This window comes from Dermacentor andersoni, chromosome 7 (assembly GCF_023375885.2).
Source record: "Dermacentor andersoni chromosome 7, qqDerAnde1_hic_scaffold, whole genome shotgun sequence".
Taxonomy (NCBI): Eukaryota; Metazoa; Arthropoda; class Arachnida; order Ixodida; family Ixodidae; genus Dermacentor; species Dermacentor andersoni.
The window spans coordinates 94,725,409-94,737,673 of NC_092820.1; the positions used below are offsets into that span (position 1 = coordinate 94,725,409).

A 12,265-nucleotide genomic window follows, 5' to 3' on the forward strand; every position below is an offset into this window, starting at 1 on the left:
TGTTATGGTGGTGGTGGTGGTGATAAACTTGATTGAAAGGGGGAAGGGTAAAGACACTGTTATGGGGATGCTTCTGATACGAATATTTTTGTTTGCTTCATACCAGACACTAATTGGGATAAGTTGCTGTCTCGCCTCATTTCGGGCCTCACAAGCAAAAAAAAAAAAAAAAAAGTTTCGCCCGAAGCATTGACATCAATAGCAAGGTTTAGCAAGGTTGCGCTTGGACTCCACGGAGGGCAAACGCGGATGTGACATGTTGGCGCGACCAGGCAACTGCTGGGCAGAAGGAACAGCGCCCCAGCAGCTACTGGGTGTCTGACAACGCTGGCGTAATTAATTCATTAAAATATGGTGTTTCACGTGCCAAAACCACTATCTGATTATGAGGCACACCGTAGTGTGGGACTCCGCAAATTTGGACCACCTGGGGTTCTTTAACGTGCTGTTAGATACGGCACCGTTTCCTGAGCCTACTTCGAGTTCCCCAGACCACATCAAATCGCACCACAGCTAATTAAGGAGCGCAGAAGCACGGATACCACATTCCTGAGGCACGGCACGTGCAAACAAGTTGGCGGACCCCACTTCGTGTGCCGCCGGTGGAGCTATTCACTGCTTGACTCTTCCCGAAAGTGAAGCGGGAGCCTGGCACTGTGGCGGGTAAAGTGGGTCCCGAAGCAAGACGGCTGTAATGCGCCGTGAAAACCTGGCGGCGTCGCCCCCATCCATCTATTTGTGACGGCGCATTGCAAGTCAGCAAGGCAAGGCCGCAGGGAGAAGAAAGCCCTCGGACAAACACACGAGCAGCGACTCTCTTCGCCGGGTGCGACTCCATTGCACGGGCGCCTACCATTGGCCGAAAATGACGACACCCGAGCGGGCTCGCCGATCGGCCGCAAATGGCGTCACCTGAGCGGGCTCTCCCATTGGCCGAACGTGACGTGTCTTCGAGACACCCAAGGGCTTAAAAGACGCAGACCGGGAGCAGCAGGAGAGGATTCCTAGAGCATTCCTTGATTCATCTCTTTCGAGCTTCTTGCCACTGGGCCGCAGCGTCCGAGTTGCTGCCGGCCCGTCATTACTTTAACACTGTTAATTGACTCTCACTGTAAATAATGTAAATAAACCTCCCAAGTTTTCATCCCGACGTCCTCCTCAACTCTTACAGTGCACCTAAATCTCGGTACACGGGTGTTGAAACAATATTAACCATCGATGATGGCGAACGTGTCTGGTAGCAATGCGTTCGTTTCTTTATTATTATTGTTATTGCTTGTTCTATTTACACCAATCAATTATTTCGAAGTCGTTGAGGTGCTCTATATGAAGCGTCACCATTATTTGCAAATGGCCGTTCGTTTTGCCGCTATGTCGTTGCATCAACTCCGGTTTTTCTACAAGTCCGCGTTAACGAATCTATATAATCCGGTATATAGTGTTTCAGTTTCATGCAGTATTGTGTGTGTTGTAACTTTAGGGCAGTCGCTGTGGCATTGTCGGGAATAATATAGCTCAATGTATGCGTACGACAGAGCGTGCTCGTGTTGTTTTGCTCTCAGTCTTGTGTATAACGGTATTGTATTCATGACAATGTGTGCGTTTTAGCAGCTGATAGAAAATACAACTCCTGTAAGTTGTACGTATAGTCTTATTTCAATAAAATGAGACTTAAGATTTGAGTGACTGCACGTTCGAAACACCGCTCCATTTTCACTTTCTGTTCTCTGTGATCGCAGCCGTGCAACCTTAACTGTTATATCTTGCGGTATGCTATTTATGAACAATAATCATTAATTCCTTAAGACGACGATAGCTAGATCAAGCGACATGTTCAAGTTCGCACAAGCAATTTCTTGTCGCATGCTAAGCTAATTTTGCGTGGTTAGAGCGATTAGCCCGGTTGAAAAATTAATCGCGACTGAACCACTAACGCATTACTGTACATTCAATCAACCAACTCCTCATGCCCTAAAGAGCAAACCTTTCATCGCATGTTTTCAAGCGGGCTTAAAGCAAACAGTCCGAGATAGGCGATGATGCGTTATTTGTGTGGGAACTGTCAATTAGCGTAATAACCGCATACTATAGTTGTGACGCACGGCAGATTGAGCATAAAGGACTCCAGCGCGCGTATAGGTACCTAGCAATATTTACAGACTATCGCACACACGGTATGACAACATACGACAGCACTGAAACAGGGCATAAAACACAATATGCATGAGGTCGGAACGAAAATTGAACACAATTACGAAGGCTCTAAATTTGCGACTAAAAACACTTGTGGCCGTTGACTACATTTTACAACACATAAGGTACGTCGCTATCGCAATGGCACAAATGGGAACGGATACAACTTGCAACATATTAAAGCAGAAGCGGCCGATTAACAGAAATGTCAAGTGTGATACTCGCGCCATCAGATAAATGCCGAGTAGAATTCTCACCAAATAAATTCAGGAGGGAAGAAAATAGTCATATACTTACAGTATAGCATATTCACATACTTTTGAGCAGTATGTTTTGTGTTACACATTTGTTGATTTTATATATGTATAATCTGCATTAGTAATTAGCGTTAATTCTTTCGGTTTCAATTGTACGTGAGTGCTATATGTACTGCATATACATTCTGTTTCACTTGAATTCATTTTACACATATATGTATGTATATATTATACATATGCACTATGCCTGACACTCGTGTTATTGGGACTTAGGTGATTCTAGCTTAATATGTAATACCTAACCCTATGCTCTGTCACTGCTTGTTAAAAGGGGCTGCGGACCTTGTCAAGCCATAAAAGGCTTTTTGTTCGCGGTCCTCAACAATGTGGTGTTGAAAATAAAGTGAATTGAAATTGAATTGAAAATACCGCAATAACGGCGCGCCATGTGACGCCAGTGAAATGCCGCAAAGGGCAACAGGCAGAATGAACTATGTTTAATGCGTGGGAATCGCGTCCCGACGCCAACGCGTAAGACGGAGGCTAATGTGAGTGTTGTTGCCCTTCAGGTTTTCTCTTTCTTCTAATTACTTCCCAGTTGAAAGGAACCCGACAGTGCATGCACATTGCAGCTGAATGGATTTTTGAGCATTTGCACAGTTCTTTCCTCACATCAAAGCTCAGAGAATCGCTCGCAAAACTGCGCGTTCAGGTTGTCGAGGGCTCTTGTTGCAAAAGAGCAGGAAGTGTTACCATATTAGTATTCCGCACTAATCCTTGAATAACAGCGTTGCTGCTAGCAGTATAACGCTCCCGCTTCTCATAATTTGCAGCTGCTTCTCACAAAACTGCAGTTTCGCCCTAAATCCCTTTATGTCCGTGCAGAGGTCGCGAATGAGGTGTGCCTCTCCTTGCAGCTTCACCTTGAGCTTATTTCATTATGTGGCCCGTTGACGCAAAACGCCAATTTCGACAGCCACTCGTATAACCAAACAGTATACAGTGGCCCCGGACGATCCTTCAGTGCAAGGAACACTTTATTCGGTCTGAGGTTAAATAAATGAGAAAAAAAAAAGCATTCCGCATCTCAGCCAGCAAACTGCCGTGCGCTACATCACGTCTGCAAGCTCGGATTCCGTCGCTTCCAGAAATTCACGGAACTGGTGGTGATTCAGCTCATGCGGCCTCACAACTTTGGCAGCTGAAATAACGGGTTTCAAAACACAAGGCATACCCGCGTATATTCTAAGGGGAGTCTGCTCGTGAGTCAATCAGTGCAATAAACGTCGGCTTTTAATTCCTCCAGCTTCAGCAGCTCTTGTGCTTTGCTATACAAATCCGTTGTATTAACTCCACTGAAGGTTTTTTTCCCTCGATTAAGTGTGACAGCTATTAGTCTGCATCGTTCCAAGCTGCCGGACACAATATCTTCTCGTTCTTTAAAAATGTACTTCCCTGTTACCGTATGCCGTTACATGCTGTATATTGAAGAAAGGAGCGTTGTATCACACAGCTATTACATTCTGTAGTTTTGCGGGCGAAAAGCCATGGCCAATGCTCTCCGGTCCCAACGCGCGTGGGCGAAGTGAAGAACGCTTCGGCGCGTCTTCTGACGTGATGGTCGGCTCCTCAGGACACGGAGCAGGGACCACGCGGCATAAGTCAGTCGTCGCGCACTCTTCACGCGATAGTCGCATGAGGCGTTGCATCGCGCGAGGTGGCGCCGGTGACCTGTAACTGCAGTGAAGTTGACCTCCAGGGAGACGCGCAATAGCGCAACGTTGTGTTGGTCATCCCCGCTCTTAGGCGCAGGGACTGCTGCCGGGCGAGGGCTCGAAATGACAGCAAACGTGCATACCTGAAGCATTCGCGAATTTCACTGATGCATGTGCGAGTAAAACGGGTATGTTTAGCGCCACGTACCACGTGGCACGAGTAAGCAGCCACGTATCCCATAATTCTAGTCGGCCAGCAAATCTACATGCCGAAATGTAAAGCAGAAGTGAGAGAAAGATATGCCTGCAGTTGCAGCTTGGCTTCCCGTTGCCTGCTTTGGTGCCACTGAACGTTTTTCGACAATATATGACAAGGGTGATTATATGGTTTTGATACTTCAAGCAGACGCTTTTCCAGTTGATAATTTCTGCCGCGTATGACGGAAGCGGGTAGATACGAAATATGTTTACAATTCATTTCCCTCCCCACCCCCTCCCTCGCCTATCCTGCCTTTGGCAGACGGTCGACCATCCGTATCGGTAGCGACCGCATCGGGTTTCTGCTGTCACATCGTGATCGTCTTACCTACGGGGGTAACGAGATAAACATCGCCCAAGGTGTCGTCAGTACGTGATTTGATGACTGAATCTTTGCGCACTCACCGTTCCGCATGGACAGGCGTGTATATTCTGCTGTCCATTGAGCTGTTAGGCCAGTGACCATCCCGCGCTGCCGCACCGTCAACAACAGCCATCGGGACTGACCAGCCACTACGCTATGTGCAATCACTCCGGCATGCACTAAGGCTTCGCGCCAGCTGTAAGTACATCAGTTAGTCCTTCAGCGCCCGACTGCAACTAGCTGGTGCGAAATTTCAATATGCCTCCAAAGCGAAAGCCATCGAAGAAAAGCCAAAAGGCCGCAGCACTCACCGGGCCAGGCGAACCTCTACCATTGCACAAAGAAAAAGAAGCCCTTATGTGCCTTCCACACGATGTCCTGGTCGCCATACTGGAAATGCTTGACTGGAACTGCCGCATGACAATGGGGAGCTTGTGTAGACGCCTGAAGGACGTCGTCGACAACGCCCCCTGGATGCGCTGCGCACGGTTCACCCTGCAAGATCCGGCTACCGTCTTCACGGCCGTAATGGTCAGGCCGAGAACCGACATCATCACTGAGTTAGACATCGGCTTCTACGTCTTGGCCAAATCTGAAAGGGTGGCCGAAGCACTGTCGCTCTGCACAAACCTCGTCGTGCTGCGCTGCGTTCACAGCCGCATCCGGCCCACGACCATGGTCCTCCTTCTCAAGGACAAACTGCGAAAGCTGGAATGCCTGCACTGGTCAGTCCTGAAAGGCACCGCAGCGGATATCGAAGTACCCGATTTCCTAGCCAGGAGTTCCGAAGGTTCGGGCCATTGTGACTGCACGGTACTGCCGCCAAACCTGAAGACTATGTACGTCGAGGTCGTCTCTACCATCGCACACAATAAGTTCATCCTCTCGGTACTCGGGCACTGTCACGTCTTAAAGTCCTTGCACTTTCACGAGCGGGAAAAAGAAGCCGAGGCCTCGAGCGACTCTCAATTTACAGCAGTGGTGAAAGCTTACCGCGAGGTAACTGACAACGACTTCGACGACTTCACCTACACCGAAGACTGCACTCTTGCCAACGCATTGCTACCGACGAACGTTGCCGTGCTAGAAGATGTTTTGGACGACTACGGCTGGTGTTCAGAAACGTTCAGCAGCGTTAAATTCCGATTCCTTTCAAATATAAATCTCAGCTACGTCACGCTCCGCAATCTCGATTCGATCTCTTCCGAGGACGCGATGAGCCACACCCAGCTGACGCTCTTCATCGAGAAGTGCGGAAATGACGAGGTCACCCGGCTGAACGACTGGTCGTGTAGGGTCAAATGGCGCCACCTCGAAGCTCTGACGCTCGGGCGCACCCACGAAGCCGCCCACCTGTTCAGCTGCAATCGGCGCAACCAGGCGGCCCTGTGCAACTTCGTTCGGTCTTTGGTCGCCCTCACCGAACTCAACCTGTCCGCGTTCCACTTCAGCGAAGACTTCGACTGGAGTTCCATGCTCGCCACGGGAGGTCTGGACAACCTCCGGTCCTTGTCGCTTGTCGCCTGCGCACTGTGTGAAAGGAAGCGCCTCCAACTTCTCGGTCGGGCGTCTTTCAAGCTCCGAGAGCTGGACGTGCGTTCCTTCCCGCACGCGCGGTACGCGAAACACTGCGCCGTCTGCCCGTCCGACACCACGTGCGATGACGTCGCCTTGGCGCCGCTGTGTTGCTTGGAACACTTGGAGCGCCTCACGCTTTGCGACTTACCTCACGCCTGCAGCCTGAATTTCTTGCTCGGCTGTCCCTCGATTCGGGAACTGCGTCTGCGCAACTTGGGTGTTTGGTCCGCCTTCGAGGGCCAGGACATGACCCCCATCGCTTCCATCTGGCCGCAGCTCCGTGCGCTGAAGTTGGAGAGTGCCACATCTATGATCGACTTGAACATGTTCTTCTTCCTGCCCGTTTCGCTGTTGATGAAGCGAGTGTGCCTGTCAGTAGCGTGCTTCGACGAGGACGCGGTAGTTGACGCCGACAACGTCGGCGTTTTGCAGCGGGTCTGCCCGGCGGTGGACGTCTTGCACGTTCACATGCGCTTCCCAACGAAGGCCGTGGTGCGAGCATTCTTTCCGAGGGCGCCGCTCCTCCAGGCCGACGACGCGCCGGACCATGCAGACCCTGCTTGGTTGCCTACTGCGGACAAGGTCTGGCTGTGCGACTGCTCGAACTACATCGGCCTGATCGCTCCGCATGGTGTGAAGGAATTTTAGGCAGTGCGGTCGTTACCGGCGAACCGGAGACGCAACGCTTTCCTTTGTGCCGTCACGGACTTGCGCGAACTCCGTGTTACCAAAGAAAAAAAAGAAAAGTTGCCGCGGAGGAACTTTCCTTGTTGTACCCTACGGCCCTTATGGATGTCGGATATTGCTTGGGTGTCGCCTCCTGGAGAGAACGTTCTACAGTTTCTGAATGCTTGTTATCAGCCACTGCTACCGCTGGTCAACGAAGCGGCTCTCTGTGACGAAACACAACGCTTGTACGCGTATTTCCGACCGGATGAGACTGGAGGCAATTTTTTTTTCTTATTCGAGTGACTTGTCGCGATGGTGAAATGCTTGTAGCCCTTTATTAGATGTATGAACTTCGCATGGCCTACTGTAACTCAAGTCAATTTTATAGCAATATGTGTTGTGTATGAAGGTTTCTTGCTCATATAGCCGCGATGCACCCTGGATTTTAGTTTGACGACGACATATGTATTTCGGTCGATATGCATGTTATCTCACAATCTTGTAATTTGACTTTCATGTGCGTTCTAATGACATCATGTACATTATTTTAATGACACGAGGTAATAAAGTACGCCTTACGTTGCGACATAACATTACAAATCTTATCCCTGTGTTGTCTGTCTATACGTCTTGCAGCCAGAGCAAGAAAGATGTGATTATAGGGGCGTTTCTGCAGCAATATCAAGGATAGTGAAGAACTGCGTGATAACGATCCGTCGTTCGACGCTAGTGCTAAAGAAAAAGCACAAAAACATATCCGGCATAAAAATAGTTTTACGGCGACGAAAACGTGTCATGCGGCGCAACTGATGCAGTTGCGTTCTTATACTGCTCAAAAATGGGACATATAACCTTCATTGCAAAGACCGCGTGTATCGCTCATCTCTTATCATAAACGTGTCGGTGGTGACATCTTCACTAAAGCAGCATCACTGTTGTCTTTCCGGGATAACGTAGTTGAACAAAAGTATTCTATTTCAACGCAAAAAATTTTTTCTGGGCCAGTCGGCTCTCCTGTATGTATTGTTCCACGCTCAGGGTCTTCCGGGACTCATACAGCAGAGTTTTTTTTTTCACGCGAAGTAGAGGAATTCAGTTTGATAACACCAAAAAGTGTCGCCCGTATACGCTCTTGACGCCATTGGCATGGGCGACGGTGTAACGTAAAAAAAATATTTAAAAAATCGTGGGGCGGCAACATTCATATGGGGACAGATTACCAACGAGGCTGTTTAGGCTGCATACATTATGAAATCATACATTCTTTTTTTTTCATACGGCACCACACTACGCCGACACACGCGCCGTCGCGGTCTCCGCACCTCCCATGCACACACTCTTAACCAAAATTACACCCTTTTGTCACACAACAGTAATCGTCATCTGTCTTGTCCGCATTTCATTTCTTTAACGCGGAGAGCCCGGTACTTCCAAGTCACGAACGGTACACCCGTTGTCAGCATGACAGAGTATTCTCGACAGGAAAGTAGGAGCGCAGCGTTTTCATGGAAGGAAACGTACGCTAGACAGATGACGATTATCGTTGTGTGGCAAATATACACCCCAAAGGGTGTACATTTATTTAAGAGATTATGCCGCAACCGCTGCTGCAGCCGCGCAGGAACCTCCGATGCGCGTGACGTTTAACCACAGAAGTGCAGACCACGTGCACAGGCGCCGTCGCCACTCTTTTCCCCTCTCATTATTCATCAAACATGATTAAAAACAGCGTATGAAGGCCAACTTCCTACACTAAGTGTGTGTGTGTGTGTTAAAACGCCGAATTTATGTGGTGCTATTCGAATCCATGGTATTAAACTTATTTTTGGAAGTTGGCGGAGTGGCTGAAGCCTGCCTCACCTTCGCCGCGTATCGACCCGGTATTGCACTATATCCGGGATCGGCACAGGCATTCTTGTGCACGCGCCGTGATACGGATGTAAGCCAACCGGGGTACCCCCAGTTACGTCTCAATACGGCGATGAGCATTCTTTGGACGTTTCCCACGAAGCCGTCTTTTCATCAGCGCGCGCCCAGACCGTGTGACGAAGCCCGACATAAACTGTGACGCGCAAACAAAGGAGCTCACTTCGAGGCGACAACTGCTGCCCTATGGGCTGCAGGATGTGGGCTAGGAGAACACCGTCACGGAGCTCGGTAGCGACCACTACATTCTCGAGATCAACTTCAAGGTGTCTCAGAGTACGGTCAGGCCTGGAATTCACGTGCGTAGATTGGGACCATTTTCGCAAGATTCTGAAACAAACCGAGAGATCCAGGGCACCCGCCAGCCTCGAGGAATGGTGCGAGGGCATTTGCAACGACGCTTCCGCGGCTACCAAGAAAGTGGATAGCGCAGGAGTGGACACGGGACACTAAAAAGACGACAAGGAGAAGTTTGTCCTTCTCGACACACTAATCAGAACAGGATTCAAAAGGTCCTAAGCCTCCCTAGAAACACTAGCACGGAACGACTCCTCCAACTGGGGCTACACAACACTGCAAGCGAACTCTTTGAGGCATAGCGAAACGCCCAAATTAGTCGGCTCTCACTCGCAAGGGCGGGCACCGAGATCTTTCTAGAAGCAGGCATACAGCCCCTCTTCATGCCACCAGAGAAGTCGCAACTATGCACAAACGCCAAGAGGGCAATAACAGTTGATCTGATCACAAGAAACATACACCCTACCCACAACGAAGGGCGGATAAAAGCGAGAGCCAAGGCAATCCTCGACAACATCAAACGTAACGAAACGCAAGTCCTCTTCGTTGACGCGGTCAGATATTGGAATCGAGGCGCCTACGCGGTCTCCGTAGTGGACGTCCATGGCTCGCTCGCCAACGCAGCCACGGTAGTTGCCAACTTCAGTCACGAGGCAGCAGAAATGGCCAGCGCGGTGGTCCTTCGAAGCTGCAAAGGAGCCTCCGTCATTTACTCGGACTCAAGAACAGTCATTAGAACCTTCTCGGCGGCCCTGGTCTATTGGAAAGCAGCTACGGTTGTGAAGAAAATATTCTTCCAAGAAACGGGAGATTACAACCTCATGTCCCCACACATCACATATGGTTCCCGGCCCACATGGGCAACATTTCCGGACGTCCTGACTGTAATCCGAACAAGCGGGCACACCAACTGGCGCGAAAACTCGCATTCCGCGTCTGCGGTCCACCCCCTCGCTTCGACCCAGCCTGGAGGGACCTACACAACAAAGACCCGCTCGAGTCATACCACGTAATCACTTCAAATCATAGGTTAGGACGAAGAATTTTTCCTCCTCCTCACCCAAAGCTCAAAAAAGCACAAGCCGTCACTTAGAGACAGTTGCAGACTAAAACATACATCACAACAACGACACTAAGCAGGATCAATCCAGACCTTTCTACTGAATGCCCACGTTGCGGCCACGAATATAACTTCGAACACATGCCAACACCGGCACGGACTGTTGCTTTGTGTTTGTGTTTCTGAGCACTGAGTCCCAGGAGGACTGGTCAGGAAAGACCAGTCCTCCTGGGACTCAGTGCTCAGAAACACAAAGCTCATCGCTCAGTTCACGTTTACAAAGCTCATCGCACGTTGGCCCGGGACCTTCAGGGAGCCACCAGGTCTCACATGGTCGACGAAGTCGTCTCAAAACTCATGCAGAAGTACCTGCCCGTCAGGCGCGGCAGGGATCCGGCGAACCAACTCCCAGACTACCGAGGCCCGGCCTCTTCGCCCCGACCTGGACGAAGACTTCTCCGTTTGCTGAGGTCAGACAGGCCACCTTCGCGCTCAACCGCAAGTATGCGCTGAGTTCGGTCGGAGTCACCAACACAATGTTGAGAAGCCTCGACGACCCATCGATCGTCTCTCTGAACGACAAGACCAACGAGTCCTGGAAGAGCGGCGTTGTTCCTGCAGAATGGAAGACGGCTTGCACGGAGCTCATTCCGAAGCCTGGCAAGGCCCCGAACATCAAGAACCTCTGGCCGATTTCGTCATGCGTGGGCGAGGTCATGGAACATGTCGTCCTCAACAGGCTACCTCGAAAACAACGAGGCCGGTTTACACGTACAACATGATCGGCTTCCGCACCGAACTCTCGACGCAGGATGCCATGGAACTAATCAAGCATCCGGTCGTGGACGGCCGTTCCAGAGACGTCAAGGCTCTGCTCGGTCTGGACCTCGAGAAGGCTTTCGACAGCATGCTCTACAGCTTCATCGTCAAGACCATTTCAGGCCTGAGTCTCGGTTTCAGATTCCACAGCTACGTCAGCTCTTTTCTAACGGACAGGAAGGCCAAGCTTCGCATTGGAGACTTCTGCTCCGAAGACGTGCCCCTCGGAGGACGGGGCAATCCTCAGGGCGCCGTCATCTCCCCCACACTGTTTAACATCTGTATGATTGGTCTTTCCGAGATGTAGGTACGGGTCAAGGACGTCAAGCACATTATCTACGCCGAGGACATCACCATCTGGTGCTCCGGCGGCTGCGAGGACAAAGCTGAAGAAGCCAAGCAGGAGGCGATCGACGTGATCGAGGAGCATCTCGGCCCCAACGGACTTCGATGCTCCCCCACCAAGTCGGAACGTCTGCTTTACAGAAAAGAGAAGGGAAGCAGCATCAGTCTTCGCACTTGTGACGGGGGGAGGAGGTGATACCCGGGGTCGACGTCATTCGGGTCCTGGGCATGTTTGTCGAATTCAACGGCGGGAACGGAACGGTTGTCCGCAAGATCATCGCAAAGACGAACAACACTTTCCCGCCTCGTTCGCAGAATCGCAAACCGACACCGAGGCATGAAGGAAAACAATCTCCTCACGCTTTCGTATTATGGCAGTTCACGTACTTGGTTTCTATCCACAACTGGCTCAGAGCGGAGCGAGACAAGCTCAACGCTCTCATCCGCAAAGTAGTCAAAAGGGCTCTCGGCCTACCCATCAGCACCCATACCGAGGATCTCCTCAAGCTGGGGGTATATAACACCGCCGAGGAGATTGCCGAACCCCAAGGACGCGCGAAACTCGCCCGCCTGACCCCCACATCGGCAGGTAAACGCATCCTCGAAGAGCTGGGTTACCACCCGGCGAGATTCTCGATGGTCAGTACCCCGACGCCTAGGTGCATTCGAGACAAGTTCGAAGTGGCCCCTGTGCCCCGACATGTCCATCCCGTCCACAACGAGGGCAGACGAAAGGCCAGAGCAGCAGCGATCCTCAAACAGATCAAGCAGCAGGACATCAGAA

At 50.7% G+C, this 12,265-nt stretch overlaps 1 pseudogene; it reads left to right on the forward strand.

The window, feature by feature from the left end:
• Window positions 1–8,817: 8,817 nt before the first annotated feature.
• Window positions 8,818–8,948, forward strand: LOC126534962 (U2 spliceosomal RNA; annotated as a pseudogene).
• The last annotated feature ends 3,317 nt before the right edge of the window (window positions 8,949–12,265 follow it).